The 27,933-nt window shown below is 38.2% G+C and overlaps 2 long non-coding RNA genes across 2 annotated transcripts; one reads left to right on the top strand and one right to left on the bottom strand.

The window, feature by feature from the left end:
- Nucleotides 1-1,126: 1,126 nt before the first annotated feature.
- On the bottom strand, nucleotides 1,127-27,679 carry LOC132711203 (uncharacterized). The gene is made up of 2 exons (XR_009622036.2): nucleotides 27,630-27,679; nucleotides 1,127-1,347 (listed from the first exon to the last, which is right to left on the bottom strand). It is a non-coding gene; the product is annotated as an uncharacterized LOC132711203 (long non-coding RNA).
- LOC148114622 (uncharacterized) lies at nucleotides 7,783-11,445 on the top strand. The gene is made up of 2 exons (XR_015732862.1): nucleotides 7,783-7,906; nucleotides 10,666-11,445. It is a non-coding gene; the product is annotated as an uncharacterized LOC148114622 (long non-coding RNA).
- Nucleotides 27,680-27,933: the final 254 nt, after the last annotated feature.

Raw genomic sequence — 27,933 nt, 5'->3', positions numbered from 1 at the left:
ATTTTCAGCATGTGATCATGGGGATGCTGCATCCATGATAAGCCTAAAAAACAGTCAACAGTCACTTTTCCAGTGCCATTACAACTTTGAATGGTCACTAAACAAATGGTTGTAAGTTGTAACTCGATGAGTACATGTATGGTTGGATCTATAGCAGGGGTCACCAACCTTTTGGATCTCAGGGACCACTAAATTCATAATTTTAAATCCCGCGGACCACTAATATGATCTGCCCAATGACTGGCTGGGTGGATGTGGCTAGGTGGTCATGTGACTGGGTGGGCGTGGCCAACTCGATGTCACTCGCGTCAAGGGGCACCTCACCAACCTCTACTCACCCCTCCCCTCCCAGCCACTCCTCGCCTGCCCGCCCGGGCTCCTTAGGGCCCCAACAGGAAGCAATTGTTGGCGTTAAGCAGCCACCACAAGAAAGAGTTGGCAAAACAGCTGGCTCAGTTCAAATTGGATCTGACCGAGGAAGCTCAGCAGCAGCACCTCACTGAGGACTACTAGCATAGGTTTACGAGCAGAGGGAAGACCTGTGGGAGTGCAAAGCCAGGTACCTCCGACCCACACAAAAAGACCTCCAAGGGGGAGATTCTCTACAACAACACAAACGTTCATTGCATGTTATCTATCCCAGGGGGCATAGTTTGAGGACCCCGGATTTAGTGCAATATAAGGAATGTAAATAATTTTTCTGCGGACCACCAAAATTTTCTCTTGGACCACCAGTTGGTGACCGCTGATCTATAGCAACATGACATCTGGCTACTGCATTTTGAGTTATGAAAATGTGATTAGATCCGAATTACACATTTTTTTACTTTTGTTGAAGCCACAATCACAGAAACGAGAAAAAAACTTGGGGAAACAAGCTCATCTGTGTTCTCTTATATTTTAAGAGTGATGGTAAAACATTTCTTTAAATATGTACCAATAGTTTAATAATCTCTCTGACATCAGCTGCTGTTCTAAGGCAACCAATCAATTTGAAAAACGAATAAGTGAAGAACATTCAAGGAGATAATCTGACAAGTGCCCTTAAGTATGTTTCAAAAGGAGGTCGCATCAATGGCGGAGTCTAATATAGTAAATGAAAAAGTACCACATGATAAGATAGTTCAAGATCACTTTGCTAACTTTAGATTTTATTTATTTATGTATTAATCAAATTTATATAGCCGCCCATCTCACCAAAAGTGACTCTCAATGGTGCACAACAATTTTAGATCCAATGAAAAAAAAATATCTCTAAGACAAGAAGATCAAAGCTTCTAGCTGTTCCAGGATCCATACGTGACAGAGAAATGACTACTGGGCTTGGGAGCTGTCTTCTGGTTCTGCCTTTTGATAAAAGAAGAAACAACAGGAATTCCATTATTCATTTTACTGTAGTCCTCTCTTTTATTAAAATATATCTATAAATTTGCATGTGCCTTCAAGCTGGAACTGTACTTTGTAGCCTTCATATTTCTGATTCAAGATTTATTGGGAAAATCATATCGAAGGTCATAGAGCAAATATATTCACATCCATTATGCTAGGGGCTCACATTTCTTAAAAGTTCTTGACTTCTTTTTGTTAAAAATTTCATCCTTTGTGCCATTCTATATAATCTGTGTCTAAAATTTTTGAATCTCTTCTCTGAATTATCTCCCTATCAAGAGAAACGCTAGCTGTCAACCTTCATATCAGTGAGAAGAAGAAAAAATTAATTCTCCAGATATTAAAACTTTTATTTAGAATAAACTTAGTTGACAAAATCTCACAGACATTATTCAGCAAGATGAATCTCTTTTGTCTCTTTTGCAGGTAAGAATAATGCCATTTAAACATTAAAAAACTTGCCTACAGTGAACAAAGTCTATAATGATAGATCTATATTCCAGAGTTTAAATCCTAGGCTGTTTTTTTCCTTCTCGAATCAACAGATACCTGTCTGCTCTATTAGATCTAAGAGACAAAGGTTCTAGATTGACAAAATAAATTTCTAGGTTGACAATTGATTTCTAGGTCAGCCATTTTCCACCTTATAGCACCAGTCAAACTATGTACTTATTTGCTGTGGTATACCCAGATTCTGCCAACAATTTTCACAGTGAGCTGAAACAGATTTTTCTCAGTGCTTTACTTTTGGTGATCTATTTGCAAGTGGGCTTTTTCAAGATAGCAACAGTAGTGGCACAATTCTACTAAGATATTAATAGGAATTAGTTACCAGCAGATAGTGGGATTATAAAAAAAAAACACCCCAAAATAGATTGTAGTATATTCTGACAAAATATAACCATAACCACTTCCAAGAAATTAATTGAAAAAAGTGCTATATGTATGTGAGAAATTTTGGAAAGCATACTTTTCAACATAAAGATGGATTTTTAAGGTTAGATTCTGACACAGACCTCTGATTCTAGACATCACCTTCTAGTTCTGATTTACCCCCAAAGCCTGGCCTACATAGAAATATTTCACTTGAACAGACTACAGCAATCATAACATGGTTTGTCCAGATGGACTTAATCTCATAGTCAAACATCTCCCTTAATTCCTGACGTCTCCTGTGCTACATTAGACTTCATTTTGGAATGCATACTCTGTTCAGTGATATAATCCAGGCATTTTAACACATTGCTTTTATTTTTCTCTGATCTGAAATCTACAGTTCAATCATAAAAGCATAAATGTTAAATTCAGTGGTAACACTTTCAGATGCTGTATTAAAAACTGGCTTAGAGTTTTGTCCTGAAGACACACAATATTGTCCAAGGACAGTTATTTCAAATTGCTGAATTGTTGGGGGAAAATGTTGTTTTGCAAAAAGTTGCTTTTTAATTCAAACAACCAATGTTCATATATAAAAGTTGTTCTTGGATTACTTCATGTGGGTGTAAAAGCAATCAGTTTCTCTTCTGCTTAAAATTTGAACTAAATTATGGTTGAGATTTGAGGTTGTGTGAAATTAAGGTGTCTTTATTTTGAACTTTTTTTGCTAGGTACCTGGAGAATCATGATTAAATTAATATCTTTTTGTACACTTTAAGGATACTTTTATCTGTTTCATTTTACTTAAGTTCTAAGATAAAGGTCTACAATTGTAAACAAATGCTGAAGCTGCATTCTGTCATAAACGTAGCTTTCTCTAGAAGCAAGTCTACCACATTCTATGAGAATTTATTCTTTAGTAAATGTATAGAAATTGCACTCCACTTTCAACTTTTTTTCCCATCAAACCTCCATCAGATTTTGTGTATACCTGACTATCTAAGCACTCATCTTTACTTCTCCTCTGGAATATGACACTAAGAATTCTTCATGTTTATATTATGAACTTCCTTTCATGTTAATCAACATTATTATTTGTTCTTCTCAAGTCAGGAATGTTTTAAAAAATGAAATCCAAAAAAAAGGGGGACAAAAGAAAACTAAACAATGGTTAAATTAGATGGAGGAATATGGAAACAAATGGGAAGATATAAATTGTGGAAAGGAAATTAGGTACCTGTTTATGTTAATGTAAATAAAATACTTAGATTAAGATAATATATTATAATGGTATGATAATGATATGATATACTAGAAATATACGTATAAAAGATATATTAAGATAAGAAAGAGAAAATGTATAAATATGGATTACTGATGCAAAGATGTTGAAAAGAAGATGTAAATATCTGTTTTTGTTTGTTTCTTTTCTTGTTTGTTTTTTAAAAACTGTTTAATAAAAATTATTTAAAAAAAAAAAGAAATCCAGAATGAGCCATTCTCTAGATGTGCAGTAAAGTTATTTAACATGCCTGAGGAATGTAACATGAGAAGGCAATCTGTTCACATACTACATAAGCATAGCTTCTGGAGTTTGGCATTTAAAATAACCATTTCAAAATATGGCAGCCCGTTTGGGCATGTTTATAGGATATCATAAATATTCAGAAAAGAGCAAAGATTCTCAAATGTTTCAATGCCTGTTTTTTGTTGGGAAATTTGTGATAGATTCTAAAAAGCTGTGGTCTGTTTTGAATAATATACATTCTTTGATTTTTTTTTCCTCAGTGTTGTTAGGGCGAAGGCCGTTTACGTAGAGTTAAACTGTGCAATATGAAAAATGTGGCTTCTGAGACTGCTTTGCCATTTTTATTTTACGTTATATAAATGGGACCTTCAGCCATAAGAAGGATGAAATTTAAATCTTCTCTGCCTCACCATTTAATAAAATTTATGCGCAACAATATGTGTGCTCCCATGCATTTTCTTTTTCTTCCATGCCCACCAGTAGTGGGTTCCACTTACTTTCACTACCAGCTCGGAACTGTGAGTGTGCACACATGCGCACTTGCTTCACTTGTGTGCAGTGTTTCTGCGCATGTGCAGAACCTTGTGCGCAGAGCGCCCGTGATGACATCCAGGCTGGTGGGCGGAGCCTCCTGCTGCTGCCACTACCGGTTCGCCTGAACCAGGGCAAACCGGTAGAAACCCACCACAGATGCCCACTGTTGTGACCCAGGCCCAAGTAGGTAGTATTAGACGCAAACAGTTCCAAAACAAACAAACTTTATTAGAACAGCTGAGAATTAATTCATTCTCAGCGTAGTCCAAACTAAATCAAAACAATTCTTCATAACACAAATTCTTCAGTCTAACCACCAACCTTGGTATAATTAGGCAAACTGCCAAAGGCTTCTCTTGGCAAAAGTTCAGAAGCAGAAGATGCCGACCAGAGATAAGTGCAGCAAGACAAGAACAAGTCTATCAACATTGTTTTCCAACAAAGAGCCCAAGAGCCGTTGCTGGTCTTTTAAGCCTTATGGGAGGGGGTCAATCATCTCTTGGCCTTGCTCCCGAGTCATCCTCTTTGCTTTAGCTGCTCTTGCCTTCTGGCAGCTCTTCTCATACGTGCACTAGTAATAGGCTCCTCCTGTTCCTCTGCCTCTCTACTGTCAGCCTCTGGAGGCTCCGGAGTCCACACATCACTCCCCGATGGCCCTGGCCCCATCTCTGCCTCCGATGCAGAGCCCTCATCCGGGCCTTCCCCAGCCTCCAGAACTGGCCCTTGTTCTTCCTCAGCCTCATCGCTGTCCAACTCCGCTGCCAGCTCCGCAGGCTTCTGGTGGACCACAACACCCACCTATACTTTTTAACCCTTTCTCCTATAGCTATATAGTTGATTATTGTAAAACAATGGAGGGGAACAGAAAACTCAGGCTTTCGTATGCCAGTGTGTACATCCTGCTGCAAACAGGATATGTATGGGTCAATTATATAGCAATATAAATATTCAATAGCCTTTAAGGTTAATGTGGCTTTGTCTCTAGATTGCATTCAGCCTGGATCAGTCACTCTGTCCCTAAACATGTTGTTAAGAGAGACACCACATACTGCAATGCATTAATGACCTCACTTCCGCCACAATCATTAAGAGAGACATCACATGACTGCAATTTCTGATTTGGCTTCTCCAATGGTTCTCCTTGTCATAAACCGGTTGTGAAATATGCAAGTGATAATCTCATGACTGCAGGACACTGCAATAGTCATAAATGCCTACCAGTTGTGAAGCACCCAAATCTCAATTATGTGATAGTGAAGACACCCTTGAGTACTGTCGTAACTTTGAATAGTCATTAAACTGGCCAATTGTTAAGCGTGGACAATATAATCAATTGTCCAGAGAGTTCCAAGCTGTGATCCCTGTGGAAGCCTAACTGCTGTGAGTCGCTTTCAATGGTGAGATAGGCAGCATATAAATTTAATAAATAGATAGGTGATAGAGATAGACAGACAGACAGACAAGCAGGCAAATGTTTTAAATTGGATTTCTACACTGAATAGGGGGATTACATTTGAACAGCTAAACAGCCCTTTGCAACTCTCTATGACACTCATTTACTCTAGAATTGGTCCTATCAAACACAATGAAAGCATTGGATTGTGCTATGATTTACAAACTTATTTTTATGATGCATTTATTTATTTATGTCAAGTTATATGGTTGTGCCTCTGGGCAGCAAACCAAATTGAAAATTAGAACAACAAATAAGTAACTCTCATGTCTTAGTTGTTGAAAACATGCTGTGTAGCCTTTGCTGGAGGCCATCCCAATTCAGTCTTCATCAAAGGATTTGAAACAAGATACTAAGCATTCTTTAAAATTCCTTCTCAGCATCATGTCAATCATGATACTTTTGACTGAGATATGTTTGGTCGTTATCATATATTTAATGTTAAGGCACTAGCTTTCCAGTAAGAATGCAACAAGAATCCTTTTGAGAGCTTATGGATATATACTGTAGCATTCGTAAGAAATTAGATTACTTATTTGCCAAAGGGTGATCACTATTATAATCAAAATGGGGTAGTTGCCAGGCTTTAGATGCTTTTCGTTCCCACTAAAAAAAGTTGTATGAACTATTCGTAGTAGTTTCCAATTTCCTGAAAACATGTTATTCGTAATAATGGGTGGCTAATAAAAATAGAGGAAATATTAAATCTTGGCGTTATATCAATTTGGCTGAAATACCAACTAAAGACATCCTCTTTGAGAACTTATTCCAATTTCCCACATTCAGGTAGCCCCAGCAGAACAATAAGAGGTCTATGGGAACATGCCTGATTGTAGCACATTCCCCCCTCCCCCCCCCCAAATTATAAGCCCAGAAAATGAATGAAACTACCCGGATTTTCTTTCTTTCACTTTTTTTTAACATATGAACTTCCAGATGCTGCAGTTATTGAAGAATTGGTTTTAAGACTTCTGTTTATCTGATCAATGGTGCAAGGGATGTCACATCATTGGGAAGATGTTGGTATCCCTGATGTGTCTTTTCTCCTGCTCTAATCCTCTTGTCTCTGTTTGCCACCCTTCTCTAAAGGACATGGTGGCTATGAATCTGGATGATTGATGGTTTCCAGGGATACACTGGACCAGGGATGCCCAACCTTGGCAACTTTTAGACTTATGGATTTTAACTCCCAGAATTCCCCAGCCAGCCATGCTGGCTGGCTGGGGAATATATGGAATTCACATTGTTCTTTCCCATTCGTAAGGGAGGAGTGCTTGACCCATCCTGTGTCTCAGAGGACTGTTCACTGGCCATATTTAAGGGCTGATGATTGCAAAATGGTAGGCAAAATCTCATATTTAGGCTAGGGTAGAATTTCAGGGAAAATGTTGGTTTTTAACTGTTATGGCCTTTTTCCTATAATTTTTATTTGTTAGCCATTTTAAAATGGTTGGGAACTACTTTAGGAAATTGGGGGAGGGGTTATCCAAGAGGACTTGGAGTTCATGTGTGATTCTAAGCTAGAAGTCACCCTTGCCACAATCAGAGCGCTCCCTGGTCCAATTGAGAGTTATTACTGCCAGGGATCTCTATAGGGCAGTAATAACTTAATGTGTTGAGTAAACCTAGACCATGTGGTTCATTTATAGTTTGACATGTTAGGGAAATCTAGAAAATTGAGTTAATGAAATAAACTAAGACAAGGTAACCATGGGTAAGTCCAACTCGCAGGATTTGCCATCTTGTTACTGTTATATGCTCTATTTTATTGTATATTATTATTTTTAATTATACCATGAGATGCCCTGAATTGATTGGAGTCAGGTGCTGTCTAAGTAATATTAAATGAATGAAGAATGAATGAATGAATGAATGAATGAATGAATGAATAGCTAGCTAGCTAGCTAGCCAGACTCTGCACTTGCTGGCTAAGGGTTCTGGCAGATGTCATTCAACATCTTCTGCTATATTTCTTCTATTGCAGAAAAAAAAAATTGATGAGCCGTGTTGGCGCAGTGGTTAGAGTGCAGTGTTGCAGGCTATTTCTGCTGATCACTGGCTGCCAGCAATTTGACAGATTGAATCTCACCAGGCTCAAGATTGACTCAGCCTTCCATCCTTCCGAGGTCAGTAAAATGAGGGCCCAGATTGTTAGGGCAATATCCTACACTGTAAACCGCTTAGAGAGGGCTGTAAAGCACTATGAAGCAGTATATAAGTCTAAGTGCTAATACTATTGCTATAGGAAGGCTGGAGAATTGGCGATGCCTGCATTAATATAGCAATGCACATGGGAAGTGTGAAGATATCTCCTAAACTGTTGGTAACAGGACATAACATAATACCAATTGTAGTCTTCAAGATTATCCTTAACTGAAAGAACAAACATCTCACTGCCTCAATAGAGGGGCTATTATTGCAAAACAACAAATACAGCAAAGAGCAGGAGACTAGAAGAGCCTTTGGCCAAAAATGACAGTGAAGTTCTTTAGCTATTCATTGATCTGTGGAATGTACATTGGATTGTCACACCTGTGTCTCAAAATTACTCTGTGTGAAATCAGAGAATTGGCAATTCTAGCACAGTCAATTAGTATTTGTGGCAAATACACCCCAATGAGCTAAAAGGAACATGTGGAAGAACTATCCATTGAAGCCAAAATCCTTCGGAAACCAGAGGACACAAAGTTTTTGATCAAAAGACAACGGACAAGATGTGTATCATTATTGTCTAAGGACAGACTGTGTGGTAGAATTTGCATTTCAGTTGAAAAACAACAAGTACTGAAGGAAGGACACAGAATGTTCCAGCAAAGACTGGATGAGAGCAGCAATACTTAACAAGCCGGTGTGAAAAAACTATACACTAAGAGAGGTAGGGGAAGTGGGGTCAGCTCTATATCCAATAAGAGGTAAGAATGTTGTGGCCAGCCTTCAACCTGGGTGGGGTTGAGGAGATTCAGGTTTGATCCGGATGCTAGTTGTCTTTTTGGCAATCTTGACACACTCTGCATGATAGTTTCAATGCCTGCGTTGAAACTCACGAGGGAAGATAAGCAGCAGATAGCAATGAATAGTTAAAGTACTCTTGGATATATTTTTTTCACTGTTTCTGAGAAGTCTTTATGCTGAGAAGACATTCCAGGCCAAATTCACTGTATGTCTACCACAATCACAGTCACAAAAAGAAGAGTAGTTGTTAGTCATGGCAAACTGCCACTAATAAACCTCAATCCCTTTCTTTTTAAAACTTCATATTTTTTTCCTAATCTGAGAAGATACTGTAGCTTATGCCTAGCATCGTGAGAAGCTAGGCACAAAATACTGATTGAAAACAGGAATGGTTCCTTCAGGATGCAATAGGGAAGCATTCTTATCTGAAACCAATGTGAAAGCAAAAGCTTTGAATCTTTGACTGAAGGTCCAATACCAGTGTTAAATATGAGGTTCTGTCTCACAGCTTCTGGACTCTATGGATGACCTCTACATGACTTAAAATATGTGTGTCAGGATCATCCCTAAATAAAGAGCACAGCATTTTTTCTTCTCTGCATTAGGGGTCTTTAACTCCTGATCCATAGACTGGCATCGGGCCACGACATGCCAGAAACCAGTCCGCACAAACAAGTGAAGCCCCATCTGCAGGATACAGGCAGCACGTGAAACCACACTCCCTCTGGTCCATGGAAAAATCCCTCTCCACAGAACCGGTCCCTGGTGCCCCAAAGGTTGGGGGCTGCTACTCTACACAATGAGAAGAAATGCTATGGATGCAAATAAAGTTAGGGGCTGAAAAAGTTAGATCTTAGTGATAAGTTTCTTTATAGTCTCTAGAGGATGAGGATGGTCTTTATCAGTTATCTAACAATTAAAAAGCCTCTTGCACAAATTTTGGGCACAAACTAGAAGTGAAGTAACATTTGTAAACTTGGTTCTGAAATCAATTAGTTTTTTGGCTTCAATATGTGTTCTTCTTTCATAGTGAAGTCTACTCATCTGAACCACTCTTGCACTTGGCTCTATTGATGGCACTCACATTCCAGTAAAACAAAATCAGGAATTAATTTTTATTTGGGCTCTTCAGTTCTTATTATTTGAAAATTGCTTCTGCTCTCACTCTAACTAGTCTTGTTGGATATGAATCAGAAGTGGTTTGGATTTGATTTCTCTTTGTGTCCCATCACTTCTCCAGGTATGAATTGCAAATGTTAAGCCAACTGAGTTAGAATAATTATGGCACTTTAGGGTACTAACACCGAAAGAAACCATAAAGGAAAATCTTCTTAAGAAGGAAATGTGACAAAAGTAATTTAGCAATATATTACTTTAAATTAAGACTATGGATGACAGTCGGAAAACTCTGGGATTCATTTTAAAAAGAGTCCAAGGGTAGCCAGAATACTGCCTATGATTTTGCAGGATGATTCATGGATGTCAAGCATTTCTGCTGTGTTGACATCAGTTACCTTGAAAGAGAGAAGCATAATCATACTTAGGGAGAAATGACAGACATTTGTCAGAGGAAGGTAACACGGTTTCTGCACTCATGCTACTATGAGCCTGAAGACATACTTTATATCAGGGATACCCAGCTGACATCTTCCAAAAGCCTTGAGAGTCCTCAAATGCAAATGCAATTTTCAGTATGATTGGTGGGGAAATATTTTCCATACATGGAGAGTTATCATACCAGTTGCATCTAATTTATTCTTGAAAATTAGCTACAATTTAAAGCAGAGTATATTTTCTTTCTCTTGTCCACTTCTTTTTTTGTCCTCTTCTCCTTTTGCAGTAAGGCTCCAGCCCCAACCATCTAAGGCAAATTCTGGAGCTTGTTCAAAAAAAAAAAAAAGAAAGTAATTGTGTGCTTTTGTGTTTCTCACAGGACCTCTAAGTTTTATGGACAAAGCTTTTAAAGAACCGAGTCAGCCACTAAAATGCAGAAATTTCATAATCCCTAATGGATTAACTGTATTGCTGAATGTTTCACAGCAGGATTTATGGGTGGGAGCAACTCTGAATTTAATGCTTCTTCATGAGAAAGCCTTCGAAGATTGATTGGGGATTAAAATGCACTCATATTGTACTACACTTGATACTACCAAAGATGCACGGCGTGGCAGATGGCATATTAATATTTTAAATACATAAATCCGATCTGTTGGTTTAAATTAGCCTTGCTCAATTTGGCACCCCTCAGATATACTGGACTACAACTTCCATCACCTTCTGGTTAATGTGTCCCCATCAGCTTGCTCTCTGGGTACAACAAAATTTTAGTCCTACATTAAATCAAACTTCCCTAACCCTTACATGGAGTTGGTGAAATTTGATCTTTTATATTTTTATAATCATACATGAAGTCAGAGAGAAAACAGATTTTTAGAACAAAAAAAAAGAGAAAAGATACACCAGGTAGAGTGAATGCCTTCATTTATGTCAGCTTTCCTTGGAATTTTTCTTTCCCTCTTTTTCTTCCAGCCAAACTAGTAACAAATTGGACGTGCTTCAGAAAGAAAGTCAGTGTTAGCAGAAATAATGCAAGAATTAAAACCCTGGAGTATCTGGCAACTCCAGCTTGGGCCTTGTGCTTGTTTCATTCTCAGACTTGCCCTGCTGTCGTTTTTTAATAAATATGTGCTTTCTAGCATCGTGCATTTCAGAATGCCTGCGTCAAAGTATTTTTTTTCTTTCGTTTTTTTCTCACTTTAGAGGACACCTAAGGACTCTGGAAAACTGGATTGTGCTAAAGGAGTGTCTTTATCTAGCTGATGCCTTATAATGAAACCAAGATAAATCTATGTGCATTTCCACCCTGATGGAATCTCAGTTGGCTTAATCACAACAGTTTGGTTTCTAACCAAATATTTGCTATGCTGGGAGCAACTCACACACTAATATCCTTTGGAGTTATTTTGCAATCCTAAAGATTTCCATATGTACTTTCCAAACCCATTGGCTAAGCGGTATTCATTTTATTGCTCTCTGGGAAGAACAAAAAGAAAAGAAAAATAAGGCACAGTCAATAAAATTCCTAACAAAGACCATTAGTGTTAAAGAAGATAGCAAAAGATAGGACAATAGAAGGAAACCATTAAACTATTCTCTTCAGTCTCCGAGATGAAACTCTATTGTGCGAGCCAAACGTCCTTGTTATCATTCCAAAATGTCATAAATATTATAGTTCTGAAATGTCAGAGTACAATTTGAAATGTATTTCATCTCTTCCACCTCTCACTTCCTTTAGATTATGCCCTATTGAGTGAGATAACTAGCAGGAGGAATGTCCCAGGGAAAATTGCCTTGGTAGTTTTAAACTCAGTCTTAAAACAAAGAGGCGCAATCTAAGGCCCAGATCTCCCAAAATTGTTGACAATAAAAATTGATAACAAATTATAATTTTTAATGTCATGGGGGAATATAAAATTATGACTGGGATCCAACCTTATCAATGACAATCCAATTTCATTAAATAGGAGGCAACAAAATCAAATGTAGTCTCTGTGTTAGCTCCATCTACTCATTCTGGAGTGACATGTTTTCCTGAGGGTCCCTGGTGCTCCCTCAGCTTGGTTGTTTTTTGCAGACATTTCAATATTCAAACATCTTCAAGATATTACCTAGTTTGGGTAATGAAACATCTTTAACAAAACAATCAAGCTCAGAGAGCACCAAGGACCCCTCATTTCAACCCTGAGCTACAAATATTCTCTTTAATCTTTTCTTGAGTCTGGCAAAGGTTGCACATCCCTACCTTAAGGAATTAAAGGTGAACCAAAGAAATAACTGATCATTTCCTCCAGTAGTCTTCCCAATTAAAAAAGTTATTCATGTAATTCACGTATAGCCAGAAGCAACTGGAAAGCCACTCCCCCTTTTTAATGATGTCTCCCATGACTTCCTTTCCTGGATACCAACTGCGTGATGAAGGAGTATCCAACTGCCTGTCCATAAGGCCTGTTTCATTTGTTAGTTCAGGACTAACAATTTGGGATTCTTGTGGTGTGGCAACAATAAGGTCCACGACTGCCATCACCAAATCACACAACTGGATTTATAGTTTTACATATTTATTTATTTATTTGTCAAGAACGTATTAGGTAATAAGTATAAACATGGATTGGATACATAAAATAGATACAAATAGAGGAAACATTAGGACAGGGACTGTAGGCATGCTGGTGCTCTTATACACACCCCTTACAGATCTCTTAGGAATCAGGTGAGGTCAACAGTAGACAGTCTTAGGTTAAAATTTTGGGGGTTTGGGGATGAAACCACAGAGTCAGGTAGTGAATTCCAGGCATTGTTGCTGAAGTCATATTTTCTGCAATAGAGTTTGGAGCGGTTCACTTTAAGTTTGTATCTATTGTGTGCTCGTGTATTGTTGTAATTGAAGCTGAAGTAGTCTTTGACAGGTAGGACATTGTAGCAGATAATTTTATGAGCTATGCTTAGGTCATACCGAAGGCGGCATAGTTCTAAGTTTCCTAGCCCAGAATTTCAAGTCTGATAAGGTATTTTGTTACGAGCAGAGGTATGGAGGACTCTTCTTGTGAAATATTTCCAGACATGTTCAATTGTAGTAATGTCCGATATGTAGTGCGGGTTCCAGACAGATGAGCTGTATTCAAGAATTGGTCTAGCAAATGTTTTGTATGCTCTGGTTAGTAGTGTGATATTACCAGAGAAGAAGCTACGCAAGATTAGGTTTACAACTCTTAATGCCTTTTTGGCAATGTTGTTACAGTGGGCTTTGGTACTTTGATCATTAGATATGAGTACTCCAAGGCAGAGATGGGTTTCAGCAGGTTCTGACCAGTTCTGGAGAACCGGTAGCGGAAATTTTGAGTAGTTCGGAGAACCGGTAGTAAAAATTCTGACTGGCTCCGCCCCCATCTATTCTCTGCCTCCCAAGTCCCAGCTGATCGGGAGGAAATTGGGATTTTGCAGTAACCTTCTCCTGGATTCGGGAGGGAATGGAGATTTTACAGTATCCTTCCCCTGCCACACCCACCAAGTCACCCCCACCAAGCCATGCCACACCCACCAAGCCACACCCACAGAACCGGTAGTAAAAAATTTTTGAAACCCACCACTGCTCCAAGGTCCTTGACAGAGTGAGAGTCATCTACAAGGTCGTATCTACTCAGCTTGTATTTTGTGTTCTGGTTCTTTTTCTTTTTGATTGGAATTCCGCCCCCCCTTCTTGGAATTGAAGCCATGTAAAAACTGTGCTAACCAGGATTCACATTTAGATTCACCTTTAGATTCCCTTAACCTTCCCCCCCACCCCTTCTAATAGGCATTCCATATTAAAAAGGTGTCTTTAGCATTATTGGAGGGAAGTCTGGTTTTTTATTTTAAAAAAGACCTGGAATTTCCAGGATTAGATTTTTTTTTTTATTTTTTTTTTTGCAAATCCAGTACATGTTGAAGAGCAGTTTCATTTTCAACATTTTCAATCCAAAGAGAAAGTCCTACTTAGAATACTTAGGAAGACTACTTAAAATAATCCCATTTAAGAAATTTAGGAGATTTCAGCAAACAATTGCTGTATTCAGATGGCTAGTTTTGCTACACAAACTCCAGAATCCTGTTTGTATCGTGGGGGGTGGGGGTGGGGGTGGAAAGCACTATCTTCCTTCAGGGATAATATTGTCTTGCTTTTGTTCTGTCATTGTGTCACTAGTCCACACTGAATCAGGCACATGACAGCAAATAAGGCAAAACCCGGTGATTAACTGATAAAGGCAGTATAGATGTCAGAATGCAATTTTAAAAGGATAAAGCCAAGAAAGGGTAGCCCTGATAAGGAAGATAATTAAAATATTTGCAGGAACATTTTTCAGATATGAAAGGGCTAAATACAGTATCAATGGGTTCTCTCAAGGGTCATAAAACTCTAGGCATTGTGTATTCAGATGTCAGTTTATGTCCAGTTCTCCTAAAAGATAATGGAAGACTTCCTTTCTAATATACATGCTCCGTCACTATAAGGTGGTCAAGTCTTTATGTAGTATTTTTGAGAAATCGAGATGACATACTAGATGAATGGAGGAGAGAAATGTTTTCCCTACCTTCAAACAAGGAAGGGAAATGATCTGGAAAACTATGTACCTGTATAGTATGTCGAACAGTATATACCCATGATGGTGAACCTATGGCACATGTGCCACAGGTGGCAGGCGTAGCCATATCGGTGGGCACGTGGCATGCAGGAGCTCCCACTGGAGGTTGGCAAACAGGCCGTTTCCAACCTCCAGAGGGCCTCTGGGGAGGGAGGCTGTTTTTGCCCTCCCCAGACTCCTAGAAAGACTCTGGAGGCTGGGGAGAGCAAAAAATGGGGCTACCGTTCCATCGTGTGCCAGGAGTGGGGGGAGTGGGGGGAGGGTCGTGCGCGCATGCACGGGGGCAGGGCACATAGAATTATGGGTGTGGGCACGCACGCAGAAACCCCTCCCCGCTCCTGGTGCGCGATGGCAAAAAGGTTAGCCATCACTGGTATATACTATTAGTTTGACACTGACACGTGGCAAGTTCTAGAGCAGATCATATAAAAGATTGATTTGCCAGTCCCTCGAAAGCATAATGATTATCAGAAGTTTGCATGGAATCTTCAAGAACAAGTCTTGATAGACTAAACGTACCACAGATTATTGCCAGGCTATATAGCTTACTTTTTTAATTAGGTAACTTATTTAGTGAGATCCAGTTTGATGTAGTGGTTAAAGTACCAGGGGAGACTGTGAGCTTTAGTTGTACTACAGGCACAAAACCAGCTAGGTGATTTTGGACTGGTCACAGGGGAGGGGAGGGGAGGGGGGGAGGGAGGGAGGATGGATGGATGGATGGATGGATGGATTTCTGGTGCTCCCTGCCAGATTCCCACAAGGAAACTCAATGGAGAAGCTGGCAGGAAATTGAAAGTCACTCCTGCTCCCACTGTTTTCTGCCCACCTTTGGTCATTCTGTTTCTCTGTTTAAAAAGAAATATCTGAAACAATGACCCAATGGGACATGGGTTGTTTAGGTTTGGGGTTTTTTTTTCTAAAAGTCCTGAAATCTTGGAATCTATCTGTATCACATTTTAGTTTTCTGTCTCTCATAGACATATTATAACCGTTTTAATCCCCATTTCCCAGTGTATCTGGAACTAATCAAGCTGTCTTTAAACTTGAAAAAGTATTAAAAAAAATAGCTATAGGCTTGTCAGTCTAAAGAGTCTGTTATAACCAATTACTTTGAAAATGAAAACCATTTTTTGAAGAAAGGGATAGAAGCAAAATCATCAACCCGTGATGATTCCATGCAAAGAATCCCATGCAAAAGAAATTGATTAAAAAGATACAAAGCAGTAATAGCAAGGAAGAATTTACTAACATCAGCATTTGAGAGGTTAATAAAGCTCTCTAAAAAGGAAGCAGGTTTGTCTTCTCGTCCTGGTCCCTCCATGGAAAAATATTAAAACAATAAAAAGAAGAAGCAGTGGAGTGTGTTTTTGTAAAGAAGCAAATTTCCTGCCTGCGGTGGCTCTGATAAATTTCAGTCAGGAATGACAAGAGAAGTTGGCGTGGGGGAAGGTCCAGAGGAGTAAAACGAGACTTCCTGGAAAACCAGACAGCCTAGAATTAATTGAGGACATCTTCATCAGCAAAACAGCTGGTACAGCACAGTCTAATCATCGGGGAGAGAAGAAAAAAAAAAAACCAGAGCCATAAACTGAACAGGAAACAAAAAATTCTGAATCAAACTTTTCAGGATCCAAATGTGCAAAAGAAAAAGTAAAGCATCCCGAAAGCCAAGCCTCTCTGAATCTCAGTCAAACACCAAAGGAAGTGCCAGTAGTCTGAGCAATAAAACAGCCTTGCAACACAACTACTTCTTGTGCCAGCTGTTGGCATCCATTCAGTGGTGGGTGGCTGCTGTTGCAAGCCCTTTGTAGTTAGCATGAATCATAACAGCAGAAGATCCCTTCCGGTTCCAGCATGAAATTCAAGTCACCAAGTTACAAAGGCTTTTTGCAATTCGTAAGAGTGCTAGCAAGAACAGCAACAGATGCTGTCCTTGCAGCCCTTCCCTTCTCACAGATTTCAAAGCCCACTCAGAACCATGGCGAGCTCAATCATTATAATTTGATTGTGAGTTATCAAGTTAGAATTCCATATTAACCTCCTGGAAATAGGCTCTATTGAGCCCCATGGGTCAACAAGGATGCCAATCCTGATTTTCTAATGCAATGTTTCTCAATCTTGACAGCTTGAAGATGTGTGGACTTCAATTCCCAGAATTCCCCGGAATGGAGAATTCTGGGGGTTGAAGTCCACACATCTTCAAGCTGTCATGGTTGAGAAACACTGTTCTAGAGAATTACTGGCACAGGAACATTTCAGTGTAAAGTTGCACTAGTCACGCTGAGAATAAACATTTTCACTGGGATTTTAGCTTCTTTGGTAGCAGCTATATTGGCTGTCTTTTAAAAAATGATTTACAAGAAAAATTACACAGAAATTTGTGGTAAACCAACACTGGCTAGGGATGCAGCATTCTGTAGCTTAACTTTATGTCAACCCTTTCTTTCATTCAGTTTGTATAATAGTTTGACCTGAAGATGGCAGTTTAAATTTGACCAACTCTGGGTCTTCTTGGGGTTAAAACTTAGCTATCCCTGCTCCATTGTAGATAGAGTCTTCATGTATGTACAAGATGCTAACTCACCTCTCCCCCAGTTAAGCCTAGCCAGTGGGAAAATGCACTACTTCTATGGGACTCAAAAGCAGAAGTCCTGGGAATTTATTTAGCAGCGATTATCTCTGTAAAAATAACAATTACTATGGGAAAAACATAAGGGGTTGCAGATATAATGGAGTCCCACTGATAGTAGAATCACATTTGCCAGTCGTACAAATTTCTTATTTTCTTAAACATCCTTACAATAGAATTTCAGCATTTAAAGACTTTGACAGCAAATTTGGAGTATTATGATCTTAGGTTTATGTCTGCAAACTGTAATTGGGGCAGTTACAAAAAAAGGTGATCTGCAAATTATTATACTGGTGGACATTCAAGATACTGAAATTGTAATCAAGATGATATTGTGAACTTTTAAGGTGCTTTGAATTTCTTGTGACAATAGAAGAGGTGTCAACCTAGCCTGAACATTTCAGGAAAGGTCAAATAGGTTTAGCGTATCCAGAAGAAACTAATAGCAATGTTATTACAAGTAGTCCTCACTTAATAACTGGTCACTTAATGGTTGTTCAAAGTTACTGTGGACCCCCCAAAAGCTACTTATGACCCATTCCCAAAGTTGCAGCCAGCATCACCATGCTAGTTTGCCATTATGACTGACCGCAGGAATGTTGCGGGTCGTTCCCCCCCCCCCCACACACAGACATCTATCTTCCCTCTGTCCCTCCCTTTACTGGGTTTCTGCAGGCCCTTCACTCTCTCACCAGGTTCATGCAAGCCTTTCTCCCTCACACAGGTCCCTCCTTCATCCGGCTAGACAGGCTCCATTGCAATCATATGTCCAAAGACTACCTCCTTCCTTCCTTCCTTCCTTCCTTCCTTCCTTCCTTCCTTCCTTCCTTCCTTCCTTCCTTCCTTCCTTTTTCTTTCTTTCTTTCCTTTCCTTTCCTTTCCTTTCTTCTTTCTTTTCTTTCTTTCTTTCTCTTTTATTTTATTATTTTATTTGTATCAAGGTTGAGATTCTGAATAGGAAAGTCAGATTTGTCAAGATCCAAGAGAATTCTCAAGGACGATAATTGTGGCATGGGATCTAACTGAGTATCTAAGTTCTGATCTTTAGAGCTTATCATTTTTCTGAACCATGGAGAGTGAGATCTACCTTTGCTGAGGCTTTGGGAACTCTTGGTCATGAGGAAAGTTTGCAGCACATTTCAGCAAATCAAGATTTCTACAAGGTGCTTGTAAAAGCATCACTACTAAGGTGCCATATGTGTGTTAATATCAGCCACACTGAATTGTACCTGCATAGGAAAAAGAGCCCATTTTGTTCAATGGAATGTATCACCAGTTGCAAACTAAAACTTATTCCACATATCCCACCCACTTCCCTCCACTGAATTATTAGATAAACTGGAAAATTAAAAAAAATGTATTGAGACCTTAATGAATCATAATTCTTAGAATATAGAATCATCAATTTCCTAAATTTGTTATCTAGACTTTGCTACTATTTTGTAAATTATGTGATATTTTTTCTCTGTTGTGGATTTTAAACATTTCTGTAATTACTGCCCAATAATAGAAATCCAAATCTACTGTTGGAGGTGCTTGCCATACTCCACTTAAATGCAGGGTAAACTCAGATTGTTGATTATTAGAGAATATCCATAACAGAAAAGCAATTATGGTACATTATGTGACTTGATTCCAGGAAAGAATTCTTAGTAAATCCAAGAGTTATGACCCATCCTTTGCAAATCTTTAATATGGATTTTTGTCTCATGAACAAAACAACTGCTTTTGCAATCAAGGTTTTCAAAGGTTGAGACCCAAAAATTTAAACCAACCTCTTTAATAGTACTGGTGTCCTTTGGCACAGTAAAAGAAACATCATTGTATAGCTATGGATTTCTGAGCATTACCAGTATTTGAAAATTTGGTGTCCCCCCCCCCAAGATAAGGACACTGTCTTAAAATGGGTGCAACTGGCTTGAGCTGAAATGTGGAGCTTCAGCTGAAGACAGTTTCTACTGTATGGATTTCAGGGGTGAAATGCTCCCAGTTCGGACTGAATTGCCCGATCTGGTAGCGATGGAGGCGGGTGGTTCAGAGAACCGGTAGCAAAAATCCCTGCCCCCACCCCCATGCCTAGTTGAGCCGCACAATCAGAGGCTTTTTTTTTAACTTTTAAAAGCATTTTTTCTACAACCTCTTTGGATGAAAAAATGCTTTTAAAAGTAAAAAGAAAAGCCTCTGATGATCGCACGGCTCAGCTGGGATTGTCAAAGGCTTTTAGAAGAAAAAAAGCCTCTGCTGATCAGGCAACTCAGCTTGGATCGTCAGAGGCATTTAAAAGAAAAAAACCCTTTTTTTCTTTTAAATGCCTCTAACGATCCAAGCTGAGTTGCCTGATCAGCAGAGGCTTTTTTTCTTTTAAATGCCTCTGATGATCCAAGCTGAGTTGCCTGATCGGCAGAGGCTTTTTATTTCTTTTAAAAGGCTCTGACGATCCAAGCTGAATTGGCTGATCGGCAGAGGCATTTAAAAGAAAAAAAGCCTCTGCCGATCAGGCAACTCAGCTGGGATCGTCAGAGCCTTTTGAAAGCATTTTTTACAACCTCTTCGCTGAAGAGGTTGTAGAAAAAATGTTTTTAAAAGTAAAAAAAAAAAATTGGCCACGCCCATCCAGTCATATTACCCCCCCCCCCCCAAGTCATGCCCACAGAACCAGTAGTAACAAATTTTAGATTTCACCACTGATGGATTTGGATGAGTAATCTTGCTTTGGGTTTAGCTGATACTTCCTAATGGGCAGTAGTTGATGATAAATTGCATCATCTGATCACTAATCTCTGATGAATTTATGAAATAATGATAATTTAGTTGGGAAAGTAGAGAGTATGCATTAGTCAGTCAGAGAAAGAAAGTTATATGAAATGCAGATGCCTTTCTAACCAAATTCTTTCTCTGGTGACTGAAAAATGAAATTACTTGATATAATTATTTGAAATTATTTGATATAACAGGTGCTTAATCTCATATGTTGTCTTTGGTTTTGGTTGAACCACATCCTTTTGGGTCATCAAACATTGCATTTAATTTCAAAATTATACAACAGAAGCTAATGATGCTCATGGATGAATCACTTGCTAATAACAAATAAGTAGAGCACCAGTTACATAGGGTGTGTAGAAAAAGGAGAAAAATATAGCTTTTGTCACTTACCGTTTTCTCCTAACTTAGTGTGGACTTTCTCGTGAGATGGAAGACTACGGGAAGCTTTACATAAACACTCAGCATTTTTTCAGACTGTGGTTTGACAGAGCCTGACTCATAAACTTAAAAAAAAAACCCAGTGAACATTATCTCTTTACCCTAGTAAATTCTTTCAAACATAAAAAGGAAATTTTAGTGGGAGTTCATTTGATGTTTTAAAATCCTAGATCCTGAACAAAACCAGAAAGTTGTATTTTTGCCTGCTGCCCTCCCTCCCAAAACCAACTTCTTTTGGCTGCTGTTTTTTTGACGGAACCACTACTCAATGCCTACTTTATAGACCAGATCGGCAAATTTGTTCCTGGTATCATATGGCAGATTTCTGAAGCTTCAGATGTGTAGCGGCCTTTACTTCTTGTCTTAAAGGTGGGGTGGGGGACCAAGGGACCAGAGCCGAAACAGGAGGATCCAATTGTCTGATAAATAGAAACATCTGTTGAAGTCATGAACAGTTGATTAGTGGAGTTCATTTCCAGGGTATGGCTTTAAGGGAACGCTCTTGTTTCTCCTCACTGCACATGTCAGCAATTCCCAAATCGTGGGGTAGGAATCCCAGCTGGCTCAGGGGAGCCTTGTAGCTGAATCGCCAGGTCATATAAGTGGTGCAGGGTCAATGGAGAAGTTTCAAGGAAGATAATGATATCTTGAATGTTGGGCATTTTTGGACAGAGACCCTTGCTTGTTTAGAATGCAATCATTTGTGGTGAAGTTGAGATAGTCTCCGTCTTTCAAAATAGCTTCCTGAATTGTGCCGCTTCCCACAGTAAGCAACGTAATTCTAGTCATATTGCCTCTCTTTCTTTTAAAGATTATCTTGTTTGAATCTGTAATATGGTTGGTTTTGTTGTTGTTGTTAGTTGCAAAGTCATGCCCAACCCATCGCGACCCCATGGACAACGTTCCTCCAGGCCTTCCTGTCCTTTACCATCCACTAGAGTCCATTTAAGCTCACACCTACTGCTTCAGTGACTCCATCCAGCCACCTCATTCTTTGTCGTTCCTTTCTTCTTATGCCCTCAATCTTTCCCAGCATTAGGCTCTTCTCCAGTGAGTCCTTCCTTTTCATTAGGTGGCCAAAGTATTTGAGTTTCATCTTCAGGATCTGGTCTTCTAAAGAGCAGTCAGGGTTGATCTCCTCTAGGACTTCGATTGCCTTGCAGTCCAAGGGTCTCGCAGAAATCTTCTCCAGCACCATAGTTACGGTTGGTTTACCTCTCCGCGTATGTTCCTTTTGCTAGCTATATTCTATATTGCCCTTCTAGACCAAGATTTTCAAATTTCTAACTTTGGGCAAATACTAACTTTGATTTCAGTAGGAATCCTGAAAGTAAGATTGAATTGACCCTGCAGTTACCTTGCTGGGATGCATACAGATAGTCCTCAATTTACAACAATCATTCAACATTAGAACGGCACTGAAAAAACTGACTTATGACCATTTTTCACATTTACAACCATTGCAGCATCCTCATGGTCACGTGATCAAAATTTGAATGTTTAGCAACTGGCTCACATTTATGATGATTGCAGTGTCTCTTGGTCATGTGATCTCTTTTTTGCAACCTTCTGACACGCAAAGTCAATGGGGAAACCAGATTCACTTAACAACTGTGTTACTAACTTAACAATTGCAGTAATTCACTTAACAATTGTGGCAAGAAAGGTAGTAAAATGGGGCAAAACTCATTTAACAAATGTCTCACTTAGCAACAGAAATGTTGGGCTCAATTATGATCATAAGTCGAGGACTACCTGTATTATGTCAGCATGGAATACAACTAGCAGTATTATTTTGAATGGAAATACACTTCAATAGGAGGTTGTTACCTATGATATTTGCCAGTGCATATATGCAATGAGTGGACACATTAAAAATGTGAGAGTAAAATTATTACACATATTGATCTATATATGGCTTTTATGCTACTATTCAGTAAACTGAAATTCTTTGTCGTCATGTTCAGTCACCTTAAACCAAACTATACAATTTTATTTTAATTATGAAACTTTGTCATTAATGCAAATAATCAAGCAGACCATATATTGCTTACCAAATGTGTAACAAAACATAATTCAGTAAAAACACCCAAATCCTTTAACACACACATATATCCTATTAGAATCCATTATATTTTATAAATATTATCATAGCACTTGATAATATATTTGTACTATGCAAAAATTTTGAGATATAAATCTGAACTTACATATAAAACATTAATACAGAAAAATAGACTCCGTTCATGAGTCTTAGGGAGATCAAAGATGTTTCCATCGGAGACAGACTAATATTCCCTATCATTGTTTATGACAAATACGGCTAAATATGATTTACAGATCTGAGGTGCTGATTTAGTGGAGTCCAATTCTGTGACACACAGGTAAGATGCAGCTATATCTTAATATGTAGTCCTTTCTCTAAGCATTGAAAAATTAACTTTAAATTACAAACTAACAATGTCTGAACCCTATAAAGAAAATATATATAAAATGTTTTATAGGTGGCATCTTCCACCTGCCAGATTGGCAAAGATGTTTCCAAATACTTCCCCGCTATGTTGGAAATGTAAACATCAAAAAGGAACTTATTATCACATGTGGTGGTCCTGCCTGAAGGCAAAACAATTTTGGCAAACAATTAAAATACAAATAGAAGAAATTATAAATCAACAAATAGAAATGAGGCCAGAGACTTTCTTACTGGGAATAATTACCGGGCCATATGAAAAAGAAATAAGATACTTAATTATTCACATATTGACAGCAGCACAAATAGTTTTCGCTCAAAACTGGAAAAACAATGACATACCATCAGAAGACAAGGTGATTAGAAAAATTATGGAATGTGCGGAAATGGATAAGCTCACAAAGGAGATACAAGAAAAAGATGAAATACAGATTATTACTTAGTCTGGGAGAAATTGTATAAATGGTTGGAGGAGAAAGGGGAAAAAGAAAAAAAAGGGGGGACAAAAGAAAACTAAACAATGATTAAATTAGGTGGAGAGATATGGAAACAAATGGGAAGATATAAATAATGGAAAGGAAACTAGGTACCTGTTTATGTTAAATGTAAATAAAATATTTAGATTAAGAGAATATTTTTTTTATTTATATTTAGATTAAGAGAATATATATATATTCTCGTATATATGATATACTAGGAATATATGTATAAGAGATAGATTAAGATAAGAAAGAGAAAATGTATAAATATAGATTACTGATGCGAAGATGTTGAAAAGAAGATGTAAATATTTATTTTTGTTTGTAGGTTTGTTTGTTTGTTTGTTTGTATTAAAAAAAATGTTCAATAAAAATTATTTTTTTAAAAAAGAAAAATTAACTTTAGCAGAGTTCAGCCTCAACTTCATTCCATATTAGAGTTGGGTAGAGAACAAGATCCCTGTGGAACCCTTTTGTAGTATTTGAAAATTTGGAGGAAAATTAAAGGTAAACAGTCCTGAATTACCCAATTTATCCAAATTATGCCCTACAAGGTTTGGTAGAAAGGAGGTTGAATATTGCATTTCTTTAAAATAAAAAAAAAAAAAGCAACACATACTATTAACAGCATTTCCTTTTACATTTCACACCCCTAGTTTTAAGGTTCATTTTAGTTGAATCACATCCTTCTGAAACACTGAGCTTTTTAGTCTGACTTCTAAACTGTGGGAAATCAGTTGATCATGCTCACAGATAAATTGCTCAACAGCAGTCAATGGTTTAATCAGAATGTTATCATTTTTACTTATGTTCCTGTTTTGTAAGGCTGTGCATGTTTTCGAAGCATTTTGAAAATTTACAGCTTACTTTTTATCAGACCTATCCCAGTAAATATATGCTTATTTATATGTTATAATTTTGGATAATTCAGAGGGGATTTGAAAATGACAAGTAAGTAAAAAAATTAATCAGAGCTCCAGATCAAAGATTTGGAGTAAAATGGGTGAGAAACTGGGTGAAAATCAGGGGTGAAACTTACTTACCTTCGCTACCGGTTCGCAAATGTGAGCACGCATGCCTCCTCCAGGCATGCACAGAGTCTTCTGCGCATACGCAGAGGGTCAAAAACGGGACATGATGACGTCCGGGTGGGTAGGCGGAGCCTCCTGCCACCAGCACTATCGGTTTGCCTGAGCCAGATAGAACCCGCTCAATTTCACCACTGGTGAAAATGCTCAGAACTATTGCTTTAAAATGTTATGGACTTCCTTTGACTTCCTGAATTTTCTAAAACTCCAGTTCTTACTAACAGCTACTAAATAGCAAGTGCGTATTTCATAATAATGCATAGCATGTTTGCGGCTTTTTATACGTCTTAACAAATTCAGTTAAGCTTGTGATTCAGTCCAATTCCTTTTTTTTTTGCTGATTGGTTATATGCACGCACACAAAGAACAAACAAACACAATCAAGTTGTGGAATAACTCAGTGCCTGTAGAAAGATCTAGGGTCAATCTTTGGTATCTCTATGGAGGGCTAGGAAACAAAAAACAGAATTATGATTTCCACCCTTCTTTCCACTGAGCAATTGCCATCTTAACTTTTCCCCTTTTTCTTTAACTCTTTTTAATCCCCAAATCCATAACTTTTAACCTATTAACCTTTCCACAGTATACTGTAAATAACTGTATATTGTGGCCCTCAATTCCAAAGTCTCTATCTGAATGACTGGTCCTCAGTGCCAGGACTACTGATGTCAAAATATGATTTCAGTTTTGTATTTTTCTTATTCTGAAAAAGAAACAAGTATATTCACCGTGCTTTGCTAGCTCTATTATATTGCATTAAATAGGAGACTGGCCTCCCATAACCTAGTCCTAGAGGCTGTATGGGTGCTAGTTCTATATTTTACTACTTCCAGCACTTTTTCTTAAATTACTGTTAATTATCATTTTATTTGCGAATGGTCACTAACTGAGGTAGTGGTCAAATGAAAAGTGGCTGTAGCAGTAAAAAGTTCTTCTCTCTTTTGCCCTGATCTTTCATTAAAAAAAAATATGTTTGTAACTTATTTTTGAGCCATCTGAAGTACGGCCACTGAACCTCAAAAAGCTGCCCACATCTTCTGCATGACAGCTTCAGTCATATGATAATGAGCACATTAGTCCTACTGATTACTCTTATTGACCCAAACATATTACACATGGTAAAAAGATCTATTCTGATTGCCAGTTGTTTACCTAATGCATTTTAAGGAGTTGGTTTTAAACTTTAAAGCCCTAAATGGCTTAAGGACTAGATTATTTAAGGACTGCCTCACTAAATACGACCCTTTGAGAGGCTAAGATAAGTCAGGGAACCATTATTAAAAATGCTGTCACTTTCTGAAAACTACTTGTTGGGCACATTATTATGTATTTAAATTTATTGGCTGCCTGACATGGGAAAGGAGCTTCCATATTGCTCCCAACAAATATGAAATGCACTCCAGTGAAATTACTCTCACTCCCCCCCCATTCTTTCCTATGCATGTATGTATTTATTTATTTAACAATCTGCCTTTATCCAATATATCTTCCTCCTCCTTTTTTCTCTACAACTATAGTACAACTGTGTCAGGTGAGTTGGGCTAAAAACAAGTGACTGGCCCAAAATCATTCAGGTATCTTTCATGGTTAAGGCATGACTTGAACTCAGTCTCCTGCTTTCTAACCTGGTGCCTTAGCCACTAGGCCAAATGAGCTCTTGCTTTCTACTTTGGGAAAAGAAATCAAAAGCTACCTCCCCCCCACCCTTTTTCTAAGTGAATTTGCTCTCAGTGATTTGTGGTATTTATATATATATATATACTGGTTATGGTTATACAGAATGCTCCAATTTGGGCAGGAACTCACAATTTCTAAAGATAAGTAGGGCCAAACTAGAAACCTACACTTTTCTTAGTAGATTTTTGTGTGCTGAAAAATTGAAGGCAGAATAATCTAGCAGTTGATATCAACTCTCTCTGCATAACTCGCCTAAGATGGAACCAAGTTTGAGGTGGACTTTATTTTTCCAAAAGTAGACAACCAACCAAAGTCATTTCTTCCCACAATCTCTGATATTGGCCCTTATTTTGTCAACAACTTCATTTCTTCCAGTTTCCTCCCACTTTAGTTTAGTTACTAAGTTGTGATATTTTAACTTCAGGTGAATATAAAAGAAACTAGGAGGAGGTAAAAACAACAACAGGAAGACTAGAAGATTAGGAAGCAGTCTGTAGAGATTCTCAGTCATCCAGGTCATAGTTGTCCTACAGGTGCTTTTCCACTAGGTAACTGGGCTTTCTTGGTTTTTTTTTTTGAAGATGTTTCACTTCTCATCCAAGAAGCTTCTTCAGCTCTGACAGGATAGTGGGGAATGGAAGGATTTTTATTCCTTGCAGACAGCTGGTCATTTGCATCCTTTTAGACTTAGAGGGTCATTGAAGCACTTGGAGATTTATCTGTGCCTTCGGGATCACCTGGGTAGTGCTGCTCCTGGTTCCTGTAGTCTGCAATTTCTTCTTCTATTCCCCACTATCCTTCCATTCTCCACAATCCTGTCAGAGCTGAAGAAGCTTCTTGGATGAGAAGCGAAATGTCTTCAAAGAAAAAACAAGAAAGCCCAGTTGCCTCTGAAAAAGCACCTTTGGGATTAGAAAGCAGTCTTGCTCCCAAAGGCTAATTAACCCTCATAATGTATTTTACATCCTTTCTTTTAATTACTATGTTATTCATTCATAGCTCTGATGTATAATTATCTTAAACAATATTGTCAAGAACTAAAATTTTGTTTTTTTAAGCAGGAGGTGACTAAATTTTCCTTTGCTTTACTGTAATACAGAAAGGCAGATTTCTATAAATTACCCCTGTATTACACCTATGAAGGAAACTGCTAAAAAAAATTAGGACTCACCATGCTGAACCATTCTTTCTTTATCATTAGTGGCCACCTGGATTTTTCTGGGTCAAAGGGGAAGAAGAAAATATGAGAAAAAAACATGTTAGGCTATCTTTAGAAATGAAATGAGCATTCCTGACTATCATGGGGGTTAACCATTTGTATTAGATAGCTTCAAGGCATTCTATAGCCATTCTAAAGGTAAAGTGTAAATAACTATTTCCTCTTACTGGATTTTAGCCCATGACCTTATGGAGCAATAAAAAATATGTTCAGGATGGACGGTTGTTTTGAAACAATCGTTCATGCTTCAAAAGAA

The sequence above is a fragment of the Pantherophis guttatus genome, chromosome 3, assembly GCF_059756535.1.
Source record: "Pantherophis guttatus breed Tessera chromosome 3, ASM5975653v1, whole genome shotgun sequence".
Lineage (NCBI taxonomy): Eukaryota > Metazoa > Chordata > Lepidosauria > Squamata > Colubridae > Pantherophis > Pantherophis guttatus.
Note: the sequence above shows the minus strand (reverse complement) of the source record. Positions and strands in the feature narration are given on the sequence as shown.